Consider the following 15,861-nt stretch of genomic DNA (forward strand, 5'->3'; position numbering starts at 1 on the left):
CTTTCCACTCTGCAGCAGCCAGAGTGCAGGTTTCTCAGCTCCCCCAGCCAGGCATTATTTATGCAGTATTGATATTTCACACTCAGGGAAGTCCATTTCATTTAAATATGACCAAAGTAACGTCCTGCCTGTGTCCTGCAAATACACAGTGTATGGTATACTACAGAAGAAAGATAGTTTCATTACATAATTTACAACAAAAGGCTGCAAACTGTTAAAAAAAAAGTAAGCCCAAAAATGTTTGATCTAATGGTTTAAAATGACAGAGCTATTATCTTCATTACCACTTAAAAGTGTATGTTTTTCTTGAATAATGGGGAAAGACATTTATTACCAAACACAGATGGGCTAGTGTTTATAGCCTGGATATAACAGAGTGAGCCTGCACAACTCAAGCTCACAGACAGATGTGTAATTATCCAACAAAGAAATAAGCAGCGCTTCGAGTCCCAGTTGTTTCAGTCGTTGTGTTTTCTTCCCCAAGGTAGCGAGTTCCAGACTGCAGAAAGTGGGTCTGCAAGACGGATGCGGCAAGTTCTGCTCCTTATCCCCTGCCCAGAGGAAAGAAAGCCTCCTGAGCAGTTTATATTTAGACCGCTGGCCGTGATTCAGTTCTTTACCTCTCTCTGTGACAACAAATTTACTCGGTTCTTCAGGCTCGCTGTGGAACAGATGCTCACTTTACTTCAGGTTGGAGTCAGAGTTCAGGATTGCAGTGTGGATATCTAACTTATTGTTCAGCTGCCTGTGCAGTTCTCCTCATATAAAAGCCCCAGTGAAATCCAAAACTCCTGACACTCCTCTACATGTCAAAGCACTCTCTTTAAGGATATTTTTCTCCCTGCTGGGATAATGGATGCAGGCTTCAGTTGTCTTTGTGCTACAATGCCTGCTATCATACAGGAAGTGGTATTTCTGGTTTGACCAGCCTTTTTATTTTTATTTTTTTTTAGCAAAGAGACCCAGCCGTGAACCCAAGCCCTTTCCACTCTGGTGTATCTCACACTTGTTAAACTGACAGTCATTCACATAAACTTTATCAGGACAGTAGAAATTGAAGAGCATTAAAGTGTACCAGAGCATGAACAATGTTGCTGCCATGCTGACTTAAAAGAGTGCAGCATTTAAAGCTTGCCCAGCATGACATCTAAAGCTAAACTGCCATCTTTTTCTTAAAAAAATGTCATATCTGTTCAGTTACAGTGTATGGCTTCAAGCTTTCATTAGTTTTTTTGCTTTTGAATGAAGGCGTTTTGTCTCTGTTTGCCTGCAGCACAGTCATGGTACAGTGGTGACACTCTGCTGTGACAGCTGCTGTTGCTGGTGGGTTATGGGAAGGTCATGGCAGCTGAGGTAGCACAGGTGCCAGCTGGTGGTAAATCAGTCAGCAGACTGATTTGAAACCTGTTGAGCACATGAAATGCATATTTAGAATATAATTAAGAATGAGATGTTTACTAACCCACTTTGAGGATGACATTTATGATGTTTTCAGATTCTTTTAAATCTTAGTTGAAATAAAAAGATCTGACTCACCCAAACCGGAGTTGTAGCCACCTAAATGTTGCATGTAGTTTCATCACAGTTCAAAGCGGGAAAGAGTTACTGCAGCTTCTGCAGAAAAAGGTGTGGGCCCATGATGCTTTGCATCAAAGGCTGATTTTTAAATGTAAATAAAAACAGTGGATCTGAATGATATGCCAGGTTGCTCAGATATGTTAGCACACGTCAGCTTCCGACCACTGGACGAGTTGAAAAGCTTTTGCCAAGTGACGCCTCAGACTTTTTGTTCTGATTCAGGTGTTGAAGTGAGACAGAACAAAAGCAAAGCTTATTGATTTCTCAAACAGCCTGTCGCAGTCAGCCCATTGTCCTCTTCCTCTCGAAACCCTCTCTTTCGATCCTACATGACCTCCTGTCACAGTCCTCTTCACTTTGACATGCTGTTATATTAGCCGCAGCTCAGGGGATCCCGAGTACCTTTTTCATAAGAAAAGAAAACGCTCTGATGTCTGATTCACTGTGTGTGGCTGTAAGACATTTCAATGACAGTAGTTCAAGGTGTGCTCCCTCTCTACCATTTCTCATGAGACAAAGCTTGCAGTATACACATTTAAACTAGTCTTTCGTGGCAGGTTTATAGAAAATGTGGTCTCTTATTAATTTCTTTTGACAAGCTTCGATAATTGCCTGAAGGCAAATAAGTTGAATCTGTATTCGCTGCTCAATGTGGTGAAGTCTGTGAGTCATTTCTGGTGAGATACCAATGGAAAGAGATAGTTGCGGACCAAGGAAATATTTGGCCTTTACCTTCAGATAACTGTGCTTGCCTGTGTTGCTCAGAAACCAGTGAAAGATTCTTAACACAGACCCACAAATGGAGTGTTGTTCTACTTCTTACATGAATTTTAAGTGAGTTAGCCTCAACCTCAGGGCTCTAACAGCCAGATTGTCCACAGTCCTCCAGGTCTTCCTGTGCTATTACTTCTCAGCTTCCTGCTGTTTCCACGAGACAGCTCATCAGAAAGTTAGAAATACCTTTGATTGTACATTTGGTGGCTGCATTCTCCATGTAATTCTGCATGTACAGTGTGTCACTTTACTGGTATGCAAAGGAGTGCTGCCTTTTTTTGTTATTCTTGCCCGTTTCTTCATCCAACTCAAGATACCATCTATGCAAAGCTGTCACTGAAAACAGACCTTTTTGATTATGCATTCATTTTGTTTTTAAATTCTGGGAAAAGGAAGCTTTGCTAAAAATGCTGACTAGCATGATGTGATCTGCTGTAAAGCTGCCAGCCTTCAGGGCCTGTGCGTGCCCACTGGAAAAGATTTTTAGTGCTTGTGTGTTGTTTTTGGCTGTTTGGTGTGATTGGCAGACTTTTAGAGGGGGGTCATGAAAGAGTAAAATAATTCTAAATCTTTTAAGGTCATTTTTTAAATGGCGTGAACCTTATGCAGCCAAAGGCAGCACTTGCTATTCTCACATTATCACAGAAATATGCAAGAATGTCCAGTGAGTCCACAGGGTGTTGTTAACAAAGAGCTTAAATCAAAACCACAAAGAGAAGATTGTAATTATTGCTTGGCACTTTTGTGTATGTGTGTGTGTAAAGGGGGGTTGTTTGTATGTACACTGGCAAGTGCCTGGTGTGTGTTTGCAAGTGTCTAAGAGCCAGCTTGGTGATTGTTCCCACCTGATTATATGTAAATATTTGCTGAACTCCTTTGGCCATTTTGAACTTCCATAAATCACAGCGGCGTGGATTATTATGGAGCCTTTGTTTGCTTTATTCTTCCACGCCATGAAAATGCAAATGGAAAAAAATTAGCATACCGATCACAGGACACACTCCTCTGATGATGAATGTGTTGCTCTGCAAAGATCAAAAAGTCTGGCTTTGCTGTTTAAACAGGCTTCGGAGGCAGTCTGTATTTAGAGAGTAGCTGGAATACACCCCGCATTGGGGACCTTGGCGCACGTTGGTCATGGCCTTTTGTCTGTTCGGACTGCCAGGGTAATTAAGAATCAGCTTAGTCTGGGATTACGGCTGAAGGCAGGCTGATCACAGGGGACAGGAGAAAAAGCATTAGTTGAATGGTGGTTAATATGGGTATTACTCTGCTTAGCAGAGCTATCATGTGACGTTAAGACAGCTGACAATGGAAGGCTGTTGATGCTAAGATCCCCAGCTCTGCGCTAATAGGCTTTACTGCAGATACCTTTGTTTACCCACAGTTACTCCACCTTAGTTCTTCAGTTTCCTCTCTGCATACTTCCAAACTTTTTATAATTTGTCTCAACCTAATGAGAAAATTGGTATATTTTTGTTCCACATCATCTCCCTGTGGCATCTTTGCAGTGTTTGAAGGTATTTACCTTACACCAGCATGTCTGAAATGAAAGATGCATGATTGTTCATCTCCCCTGTGAATGCACACAAGAACAAATTCTTGCAGCTTTACAGATTTTTATTTATTTATTTTTTGAGGAATGCAGTTAATATTATCATTAAGCTCTAAGGTACTAAAACCACTGCACCCCTGGGCCTTTGTCCTCCTTTACTTTAAGAAACACGATCACTGAAATGAATAGCCTGTGTTATGGTTTGTCAAACAAAGGGAGGTAAGATAGCTACTTTGTTGTTAGTCCAGGTTTTTATTGTGGTCTGCACGCAGACGTAACCTGATGCCTGTAGCTTCTGCACCACCTCCATGACTGAACCCCTTCGTTGCCCTTCAGAAAGTATTGTGGAGCCAGGACTGTGTTAAACTACACAGATTTATCCAAATACACTGTAAGATTACATTCAAATGCAGCCACTTTATTGCATTAATCTTACATACAATGAGCTCTGTTGGTATCAGCTGCTTGTGCTTCAGGTGCGTGGTTGGCAGAATTATCAGTGCACGACACAACAATGCATTGTTTGACCTTATTGAGAGGGAGCAGGGAATTGTTTTTCTCAAGTCTTAAAGAGCTAATCCCATCAGAGGGGACTGCACAGCTTGCAGGGGCTAACTCAGTCATGTCTGAGGTAGTGCTGCCAGAGAAAGCAGCAGACAGGAATGTGTTTGTCTGTCTAACATGGCTTTATTCACCCTGAGTGGAAAAGCAAAGGGGGAAAACTCCTCCTAGCCAACTAGACTTAATTCCTCTTTCTGAGCCAATGTAAAGAACAGGTTTTCTGATTGCATGAGCCCTGTGTGAAAAGCAGGAGATAGCTTTTGATTAAGATTCAGCAGCAGGTTGGGGAGATGCGATGGCCGACTGTCATTATGGCAGATGAATTCCTTTAATCTCTCAGAGGAGAGTTTCTCACTTCACTGGTTGTCTGTTGGCATGGTTAGGCACATGTGCACCTTGGGGAATGGACTCATTCAGTGCCAGGGTCTTGTGGCTGAAGATTTTTCCCAGTCCAGTGAGTCCCTACGGCGCCACAAGCTCCTGTAGAAGGATTTAAGATCGGCCTGCCTGAGTGTTTTCCACAAAGATCAGGTGGAAAGAAATTTCTTTAGTTTTATGTGTGTCTGGACTTGATAATGGAAGATGTGCGGGTGAAAGACTAGGTTAAAATAATGTTTTATTAAAATGAAAATGTAATAAAAATTTTTTTGTAATAACTGACAATGTTATGCTCTTTTACTCTATAACATAAATGAGGAAGTAACAGAAAGAAATCTCCCCTGCAGAGTCTGATAAATCTCTTTATAGAAAGGTTTTAGGTATTTTAATTTATAGCTTAATGATGTTTAAATCTTTTGTAATTTTTCTAATAAAATTTTAACAAATTGTTAAGAAACTGAAAGACAAATCTCTGCTTGCTTCCCTAGACAGTCAGCAGAGGGAGCCTCTCGGGATATTTTACACAAACTTTTTAACTCTATAAACACACAGCAGCTAAAATGTATTTTTTAGCTCAACGTTTAAAGTAATTTTAGGAAATGTTCTAGATTTGATGTAGTTTCTTCACAGTAATCAGCGGACATCTGCTGTTGTTTTGCTATGGTGAAGCAGCTGCAGAAAGTGTTAAGTCTGCATTACAGGGTGAAAAAAACATCTGCTTTCACACACTTGTCATCTGCCTCCTGTCCAGCCAAGTGCAGTCGCTGTGGTTCACTGTACTCCACAAATGTTTTGGCGGCTTCCTCAGCCAAACATTTCCGAGTGGGTTTCATTCAGTATGTGCAGTGGTTCTTAATAGTTGTCAAATTATTGCTTTTTAAAAAAGATATTTGTGTGTAAAAATGACTGAAAACGCCATCAGATTTTTAAATAATTTTATCATTTGTGTAGGTGATAAAGGTAAAAGTAAACATCCAGATTTAGGAATTATTTTGCTGGTGATGTTTTTGTTCGGTGTTTGAATAAAAGGAGATCTATCTGCCTGAGGTTTAGGCATATTTGTAATGGTTTAAACAAAGAGGTTTTAATGCTTAATAAGGGTAGGGATGGGAATTGAAAACCGGTTCTACCCAGGAAACGGTTCCCAATTTTCCAAAGTATTGGAATGATGCGCCACTGGGTTTATTGATACCTGTATTGTTGCTGATAAGTGCTGGCCAGCTCATTGACTACAAATAAAAAATTTGGGACATGGGCATCTGCTGCCGGAAGAGATGAACCAGAGCATGGCTACACTGAAACATGACAATGGCACAAGCTCTAGTGTTTGTAGTGGAAAGACAAATAATAGTTACAGATCACAGGACAGACCTACAGTACGTACTTGCACGGTGGCGTATGCAGCCTAATCGCTAATTCGCTCTGTGCACCTTTACGTGAGTTTAGTAATCACTGAAGGTCTCCCTGATGTGCAGCTGCAATATATTTTTTCTTTTAATTCAATCCAGTAGTCAAATTAATGGAATAAGATCCTGCTCCCTCTGGATGCCAGAGAGTTCATCACTGACGAACTGAGTTTCCCTCTTACTGCTGAAAATATTCCTGCTGTATTTCTGTCTGTAGGTTATTAGCTGCTTGTTCATTTAGCAGTTAGCTCACCTGTAGCCACATGCTTCATGGAGACTTTAATAGGCTATAGTCGGGCAGATTATCCATAAAATTCATTGAGTGTTGAGACAGTTATGGTGGGCGGGGGTGTATATTGTGACATGCTTTCTGTGTGTACACCGGGCCATGTGCAATACAGAGAGCAGAGGAGAAATGATGTGCAGTGGTGTAAATAAGATAGCTAACATCACACTGTTCAGTGTTTCTTTAACAAAACAATTATGTATAAACCTGTCCTAAAGGAAAGGTCTAAAAATGTACAATTTCAATAAGGAAGCCATCAACCAATATGAGATTATGTCATATACATATTAAACACAATTCCAATAATATCAAATAACAATAATCAAGTAAAATATCAAAATACAATTTTATTCTTGAGCTTGATTCAATTCAGCTTTATTTGTGCAGCACCAGATAAAGACAAAGCCATCTCAGGTACTTTTAAAGATATAGCTTAATTCAATCCAATTAATTTTAGGCCAGTAGGAATCCAATTAAAACAAATACATTATATGTTCCACATTAATCCAGTGTGTAATAAATAAATAAATATCTAGCTATGGAAACCATGGAGTGCATTGAATCTTCTCTTTGATTCTATTCCCCATCCAGAGTATGCACAGAGTGGATATTCATTTAAATAAAATATTTTTAATGAAAAACAATCATTATTTTAACTGGAATAGACTTTGCCACATTCTGTTTATTGAGCTTTGAAAAGTAAAAAAAAAAAAAAATGAAAATATATACCCCCCCCCCCATCACCCACGCCCCCCCACCTTTTGATATCAGCACCTTCCTTATTAAATAAAAACAAGAAACTTTGGTTGTTAAAATCAAATGGAAAAAAATCATCATGTTCTTTCTTAAGGGTGTCTAATAAATTATTACTGTGTCTTTTATTGATTTGATATTTTTAATGTAGAAAGATGCTCTTGGATTGCCAATCAGTGGAGCGATTGATGGATTGTTCCACTCCTACTGGTAGTATCAAACAGTTCATATAAGAGAACCCTAAAACATCCCAGAGTTGAACTTTTATTCATGTTATAAAAAGAAATTATTCTCTCTAAGAAGACTGGCATGACTTAAGTAGATTTCAAAGTGCTTTATAAAGACATGTGTGGATCAGTTGCATCACTTCTTGTGCCTTGGTGTGTCTGTGTTCTAAATTTCTCCTCATTGCTCATTATTCCTGCCCCATCTTTTCTCAGGCTCTGCATTTCCTCTCAGTCTTTTCATATTTCCTCCCTGCATTGGCCTTACGCTGGGATCTACAGTACATTCAGTATTTCAGGGAAGGGGGTTCAGTATAGCAGACAGGATGAGAAGCTCAAAGCAGACCTACCTTTGAGTGTGTGTCTGCCTGCCTCCCTGGGCTCTCATTAAGTCGATGTCTGAAGACGTGCATTTTCCGAAGCTGCAGGGAAACGAACGTGCACTCGGAGGTTAAAAGGCCCCCAACAGAGACATAATTTTCCCATCCTGGGATGACGGTAGAAGGTAACTTCATTAGCCAGTTCCCTCTGCTCACATTTACTTGATTATACTAACCAAGTCTCAATGGCAGCATTGGTGCCGAGCACAAACGTCACATCTTGATTTAAAATCTTTGCATCTTTTTTCTTGTGTTGAAGTAGTGGCGTCTATGTATGTTTGCACGTTTGCACATGTGGGTGTGTGGAGTAAAGGCAGGGAGTGTGGGAGGGTCAGTGGATACACCTGGGGCATTTGGTTGCTCTGTAATTTGCAGTGTGACTTATCTTTAGGTAATGAGCAGGTTCCAGTCCAAGAACCTCCTCTCTATAATTTGGTTGATAAAGCTCACGCTTACAGTACCACACTTATCTTTGCAAGTGTACACGTAGCAGCTTTCCTTTACGCTTTCAGACGCTCAGCCTCTTACCCAACCTTCCTCTGTACTTTTTTGTTTTGTCTTGACATTCCTGTTTCGCTTTCACAAAGCACAATGATCAGTTTTTTTCTACTTTCCACTGTATCTACACAGTCTGTCAACATGTCTTTCAAACTTAACATGGCCAAACATTTGCAGGCATCCACATTCAAACACATGTGTTTCTTCATTACTCAGACAGAGAACATAAATAACTTCTTAAACCCTGAACTGATACACAGCAACTCTTGATTTCTCTCTCCACATTACCTGATGTTATTAGGGAAGGTTAACCCATTGAACGTACCTATTTTTTAGGCCCTTCGCTCAAAAATTGATAATGAAATAATGAAATGTGTATTTCTACAGCTATAAGGTCAATTTCAAGGATGTCAGCAGTCCTGTCAACTCACCTGACCCTAACAGATCTCTGACAACAATCTGCTGGACCCATTTTAATTTGAATCAGTTGTGTTGGGGCAAGGAAATATCTAAAATCTGGAGGACTGTGGCCTTTGAAAACCGGAGTTTGACATCTGTGGTCTGTTTGAATACTTTTAGAGTGAAAGTAAAGGGAACGCTTGTGAGAATATCAGTTTCTGTTTTTCTGGTGAAAAATAAATGAAGATGGTACATTTAATCTTAATCAAATCAACGTACAATATGATCATTATCTCTTCAAAAGCCAACTCTGATAAAGTGAAGCAAAACAAAATTAGAGAGGTTTTGATACAGACAGTTAAATCTTTTTAAGACAGTTTGGCACCATCTGTCTTAAAGAGATTTTAAAGTGCACTTTCTGCTCTAAAATTAGTTATGAAATTATTCATTTCTATATATGATGCCCCTTTGCTTCTAGTTTCTCAGCATTTTTGGTCAGAAAACAGCAGAGTTTTATTTTCTCATGCATGATAGATTAAAGCTTAAAACCCTCAGCATGATGCAGTGTGCTTCAGATTAAACCCTTTAAATCTCTTGAGGGAGTTGCCTTGAAGGCCACTTTTATGAATCACCCTGCTTCTTATCCTGTAATGCATCATAATAGCTTTTTGTCTTTCTCACCTGTTGAAACCTAATGCTCTGTCCTCCATGTGAATGTGTGTGTGCTCAGCAAATTTTGTATTCTTCTCACCCACGCTGCTGTAATATAACATTCAGAAGGAAGGCTTTACTGCCAGTCCAGACTAAAAAGTATTCCTAAGCCTTCTGTCAGGCTCCCATTGAGGCTATTTTTTTTCTGACCTACAAATGCTTCAGAAAACACACATACACATAGACACACACATATTCACATGCCCAGGCTTGTCAGCTCCCCAGTCATGTATCCTGGTCAAGGTGAAGAGTGTGAGGGGGGGGGAAGCTGCAGAAATGCAGACACATGGAGATGAGAGGAGGGAACCGGGGATACATCTCCCATGTCTTGCCGGCAGCTGCGCTGTTGTTGTCAGTCTCAGACTGACAGGCCCGATTCTGTGGGATTCTGCCGAGCAGCTGCTTTGATGTAATGTTTTCAGGAAATCGAGGGATACTGAGCTGACTTCAAACTCCAGTCTTTAGGAGCTGGACGAGCATTTTACTGTAGACTTTTCTGTCCTCGTTCAACCCGTTCAGCAGTAACAGATTTTGTTGCTGCCGGGTAATTGAGCACATACGCTCATATACTGTGTGTTCATAAGTGCAAATTATAATTAGACGAAAATTACAGCTTTTGAGTTCCTCTAGTCGTCCCCTAGACGCTGTGTGTGGCAGTGTTTACAGTAGAGTCATCTGGCAACAGCAAACCCAAACAAAGACAATCATTCAGGTTGATCATTAGTGGTTTTAACTACAAAAAACCTCATAACTCACTATATTATGGTATTATCTTAACAGCCACAGCCCTCATGTTTTTGCCTCTGGCAACATGTAGGGTGGGGAGCTTCCTGCATCAAATCCTGTTATCAGCACCACCTTTTCAGAGCTAGGATCACCTGCCTGTTTGGAGAAATGCTGCCCTCTTTCCTTGACCTTTGATAAAATCATCAACAAAATGCACTCCCAATGGAAATTGAGCGAGGGACGGTCACATGATCAGGATAGTCTCTTTCTGCTGCCTGCAGATAGGGCAATATTAGCAAAACAGGGCAGGGCGGTTTGCAGCAGATTGCACAAATGGCCTTTTGGCTTGTCAGGTTACTGTTCTGTCTAGCAGACATATGTGGTATTAGAGTTTTGTAACTTGATAATGTACAGTAAGATGACATTCTGCTTTCCAGAAGTATAGTATGTCTTCATTGTCTCTGATTATGCTGGACTTTTTTTTTAGGTTCTTTATGCTATGGCTTCTTGACTAAATCTGATTGGCAGGATTTTCCTTCAGTGTATTTTACTATAATAATTTGTTTAAATGATTAGTTGCTTGATAGAAAGTAATTAGATTCACTAGGTAATTTAGCATGCTGAGGTTTTAAACTTAATGTATTTTCAAATGTAAAAAGTAAGATATTTTTCTTTTCTTTAAAATTTACATTGGATGTCAATTTGATGACACCATTGTCTGTTGAGTGCAATTTTTTTTATTTATTTAGGATAAAAGAAAGTTGTACCACTAACAGTGACGCTTTAATGTATAGATCCTTTCTAAATTGATTTATGTGCAAAAATCTAAAATATAGATTCTATTTTAATACTAACCAATTTAAGAATCACCGAAAATTTTATTTTGATCAGTTATTTATTGAAGAAAATGATCCAATATTGCAGAGTGCTAAAAGTAGGGATGCACTAAATAGAATTTTTGGCTAATATCCGATATGCCGATATTTTACAAATCATTTGGCTGATAACTGTTACTGATCCCCCCCCACCCCAGAACCTAATTGCAGAGCTTATCTATTTTACTCTGTTGTGAAATTAAAATAGAATATTATTCTGCATACTTTTTGTCATCTTGGCCTGTTGGCAAATGCAGAAGTTCACTCCTTGTGCAAATTAAGAACAATATTTCAACTTGCATTATGTGCAACATGTCAAGTTTAATCATGACAATTGTTTTTAAACAAACGACTAGAGCTTGATCAATATGGATTTTTTTGACGCCGATTCCAGTATTTAGCAGAACAAAATTCATATAACCGATTAATTAGCTGATCAATTTGTAAGATATATGTGAATAAAATAGGTTCTATTTAATTTATTTTAAATTTGCATTGTGTTTTTTTCTATGGAGCATGCATTAATATAGCTACTAGTTGTACCATTGAATTTACCTTTAGATTTAGATCATAGGTGTATCCTATAAATAAGCAATATAATGAGTGCAGCTAGTGGCAAAACATTTTTATTCAGCCCTCTGACTCGCTTTAATGCTAAATCACATGTTCTCTACTCCATTATTTTCTTGGCTGTGAAGTCATGACTCATATGAACCAAAATGAAAACCAGAGATGCTTTTCTTAAATGTCATACCATGTCAACTTTGACAGAGTTACATTTTAAACATTTAATGGTCACAAATAGTCTGGAACGTATGTTATTCCAGTACAACACAAACAGTAAGTTGCTGTTACAGCCTGAGTCACATAGTATTTTCTGACAAAGTAAAACTAGGAGTGACAGGACATCATGACAGTTGCTAAAGACAAAGTAGTGTTCATCAATTAACTTTTCCCCTCCTCTTAAATGCATCTCAACTTGCAGGTGATTTCTTGAGTTCTGTACTTTCAAATAGTTTGTAGACTTAAGTTATTTCACACCACAGTACCTGTCGTATTACCATACTGTAGTGTTGCCTGGCTCTAGCTGCTGCAGTAGTTACTGACAGCAGTGACTGAGGACTCAGGATTGAATCAAGTCAGAGCTCCATCTAGTAGACAAATGGCACTATGACATCATTCTGCACGACTCCGACACTTGACATTTACTGTTTTATCATAAATTAAGAATATATTGGCATTTAATCATAAAACTGCCCGATTATGGTTGTTTTGAAAAGGACTATAATTGGTCGGGCTCTAAAAACAAGTAAGATATGTGCATCCTATCCTACTTAAAAAAAACTTGGATATATATATCTATATATATATATAGATATATATATAGATATATATATTGTTGGTGCATTTAGGCCTGTTGCGATATGCAATAAGTCAATTAATTGCACAGTAAGAAAAAATGAGCACAATGAGTTTTTATTTTTCTTTCTATCTTACTTTACCATAGACTGTGTATGACAACAGGTTTCACTATGGAGTATCTCGACCGAACGCTCTTGTTTCTTGCGGAGGGATCTCTCTCGTGTCACACTTGACAGCAGCATGTTGCAGCACCAGACCTTGGTGTTTTTGTTTTGTTATTTTAAATTTCTTCCAGTTCCAGTGTAAAATGTGCTTTAGAAATGTAAGTTTATTGATCTTTGAAAGGGTGTATTTGCATTATTATGGCCTTGTCATTATATTAGTTGAAAATGGTCTCAAAATGACAACACAAAATGACAGCTTTGCGCAATATTATCGCTTATCGCAATAGTTTCTGAGAAAATTTATCGCACAGCAAAATTTGTTATCGCGACAGGCCTAGGTGCATTATGACCTAATGATTTGACACATTCTTGTAAGCGAAGAAGTTTAGATCTGTTTATACGTACGACAGGTAAGCTGGTTGCATATGTTGCAGCAGCATGGGAGCTGTTTTCACCGTCACCAAGAAAGCGACAAAGAACACTTTAAATGCAGCGTGACCAGATGATGAAAAAAAGGAGGATCAACATTGTGCAAGCCTTTCTCAGGTAGAAGGAGCTCAAGAAGGGTAAAGATTTTAAATGGGATGCTGAAGTTGGAAGCTTTCTCCTCGACAAGTAAGTCAGTGTTACTGCCTGAATGAAGCTAAAGCTAACTTTTTTCATTCGGTTTTGTTAGACAGTGTTGCTCATCACCATGGGCAGCATAACAGGAGATCCTACTAAAATACCGTGCTGGTACAAAAATGTATGTTTACGTGGTTTTGGTTGCTTTCATAGTCACGGTAAACGCTGCCTTTCAAGCCAGTGGGAAGTCTTTATAAAGTGGCTTTTACTGTGATAAAAAGCCAGTGCTTTGTTGTGGCCAGTTTCCCCAGTGAGAACCATTCTTTTTTCTAAACACAGAGGAACGATATCTGACAGTTGAATGGGATGTAGTTTGCAACATTTATGAAATTATAAACCTCTTCGCCTGAGTGAACACTTAATGAACTATCAGATGACGTGCTTACATCAGTGTTGTCTTTGCTTTTTGAGATATGGCGACTACCGTTGTTGCAATATGTCTTTGAGAAAGTGAAATGGTACAGTGCAGTATATGTTAGAATGCAATACACGATTCCAATGTTAGATGGAAGTAATTCTTACACAATGTCCCTTTAAGACTTTGGACACCACCAAACTAGAGACTGTGTACAAACATAGAACATTCAAGATGAAATTTTTAGTATTGCCAGGAATGATTCACCAATAAAGATCACTTCACTAACAAGGAATCACAGAGCCCAGGGTGGATGCTGCTATGACAGAGCTGCAAAGGAACATTGCTGCATGGCTGCAGTTTGTATAGATCTCAGCCAAAAGGCTGGAAAATGTGGAAGACTGAGACTAATAAAGCTTTCAGTGTAAATTTTCAGTTATGAGAAAAGAAAATATTGCATATTCAAAATGGGAAAAAGAGAAAAAACACAGAATTTTTGATAAAAGAAAAAGAAAGCACTGCACTCTGATCCATCCTATGAACAGTATCAAAACATGCCAACAACTCTCAGCCCTCAAACTGTTCTGTCAAAGAACAGCTTAAAAACTAAACATTAGCTGTGTTTTCATTAGAGTGATATTTCTCAAATTTCGTCAAAGTGCCATTGCAGTTTGCGGGTATTTCCACTGAAAGATGTTTAGCTGATTAGCCACTATTCTTGTAAAATCTTGTCCCGTGAGGCTTCATTTTGAGGAAGGAGATTTCTAATTCTTTGGAAAACTCTGCATTTTGCTGTTGTTTACTATGAAGGATGGCAATTATATTTTTTTCTTTTGTTTTTTGTAAAAAGATTTCCGTGTCCTCCTCGGTCTACTCATATCACGCCATCTTTACTTGAAATGAACTGGTCACATGACCTCCTATGTCACGTCCGGGGACGTGTAAATGTGAGAAAAAGTGTTTCCATTAAACTTTTGTGAAATACTTTTATATTAACACGTCTGAAAAATTACCTCACAAGAGCGTAAAAACTTTTTAGTGATATTTGAGAGGATTTTTTTTCAAAATTTAGGTGTTTCCATTGCAATATTTAGGTTTTGCGAAATTCTAGGGGTAATGGAAACACACCTGTTGACACGAATACTGTTTAATACTCATTGTCAATGCTCCTAAAACTGCCGTCTAAATATCATCATCAAACAATTTTTAAGAATGAATTTTGGAAGTTGGATGTTCTGGACATTAGTGCTGGGAGTCTACTTTATGATTTCATTTGATCATGATTTGATCATGATTCAGAGACATGCAACCAAACACATATTTTCTTACTTGTTGTGCCAAGTTCTAAATACAGTAAATCTCGGCTTTAAAACATACACAAAGTATTTCACTCCACCCATTGAGTTAAAACATAACACAATAGTGCATCAGACTTATCACTCATCTCACTGGCTCTGCTTGAATAGATTTTTGTTATGGGGGAGGGGGTTGATGAGAGATCAAAAGTGCAGTCACTGCAACCGGGTTTAGTGGATAAAGAAAACAGCTGAGGCTTATGTCAGATTTCAGCCAAGTAAACACCGGAAGCTGAAGGCCTCATAAAGGCCAATTTTTAACTGACTACAACAAAGCAACGTAAACACTTGCACTACATACAGAATTGAAAGAGGTTAGTGTCATCCCAGCTCTCATCCCAGCATCACATGTTAAACAAGATGACCACCCAGTAAACTGTTAAAAAAAAAAAAAAAAAAAAACATTTTTGTTTGTAGCCCTTATATGTTATGGCCCCTGTTTAAATAATCCTTTAACAACAATTTAAAATTTTAGGCCTTTAATGATATGGCAGTGCCTCCTTGAATAAATATAGTGGTATGGAAGCTCAGTATTTTTCAATGTTTTTGTATCATTGTTTGAAATTCCGGGATTGTGACAACAAAACAGCACAAACTTAAACACTATAAACAGATCCACACTTGCGATCTTCCTTTTTCTATATCTCCTATACAGACAGTGGGGTGTAAAGAAAGCCGGTATCTTAGCTGTGGTGTAGTGCTGATCATTTGCTCTCTTGCAGAACAGTTTGTAGTTAAAGGAAGAGGATTAGCATAAGTTAGTGTTTAAAATATCTTGGAGTGTTCTTTTAGTATCTGTCAGAGGTTTACCAGCTGCATTCTTCAGTCTGTCTCAAAGCTTATTTAGTCACTTCTTTCTCTCCTGCATGCTCAGCAGAAGTCAGTTTTACCTTGTGG

The 15,861-nt window shown here is 38.7% G+C and overlaps 1 protein-coding gene across 4 annotated transcripts in view; it reads left to right on the plus strand.

Annotated features, from left to right (window-relative positions):
• The window catches only part of ptprub (protein tyrosine phosphatase receptor type Ub), a 213,986-nt gene that overhangs the window by 5,602 nt on the left and 192,523 nt on the right, over positions 1 to 15,861 (plus strand). The gene's annotated exons all lie outside the window — the stretch shown is intronic.

The sequence above is a fragment of the Melanotaenia boesemani genome, chromosome 6 (genome assembly GCF_017639745.1).
Source record: "Melanotaenia boesemani isolate fMelBoe1 chromosome 6, fMelBoe1.pri, whole genome shotgun sequence".
NCBI lineage: Eukaryota > Metazoa > Chordata > Actinopteri > Atheriniformes > Melanotaeniidae > Melanotaenia > Melanotaenia boesemani.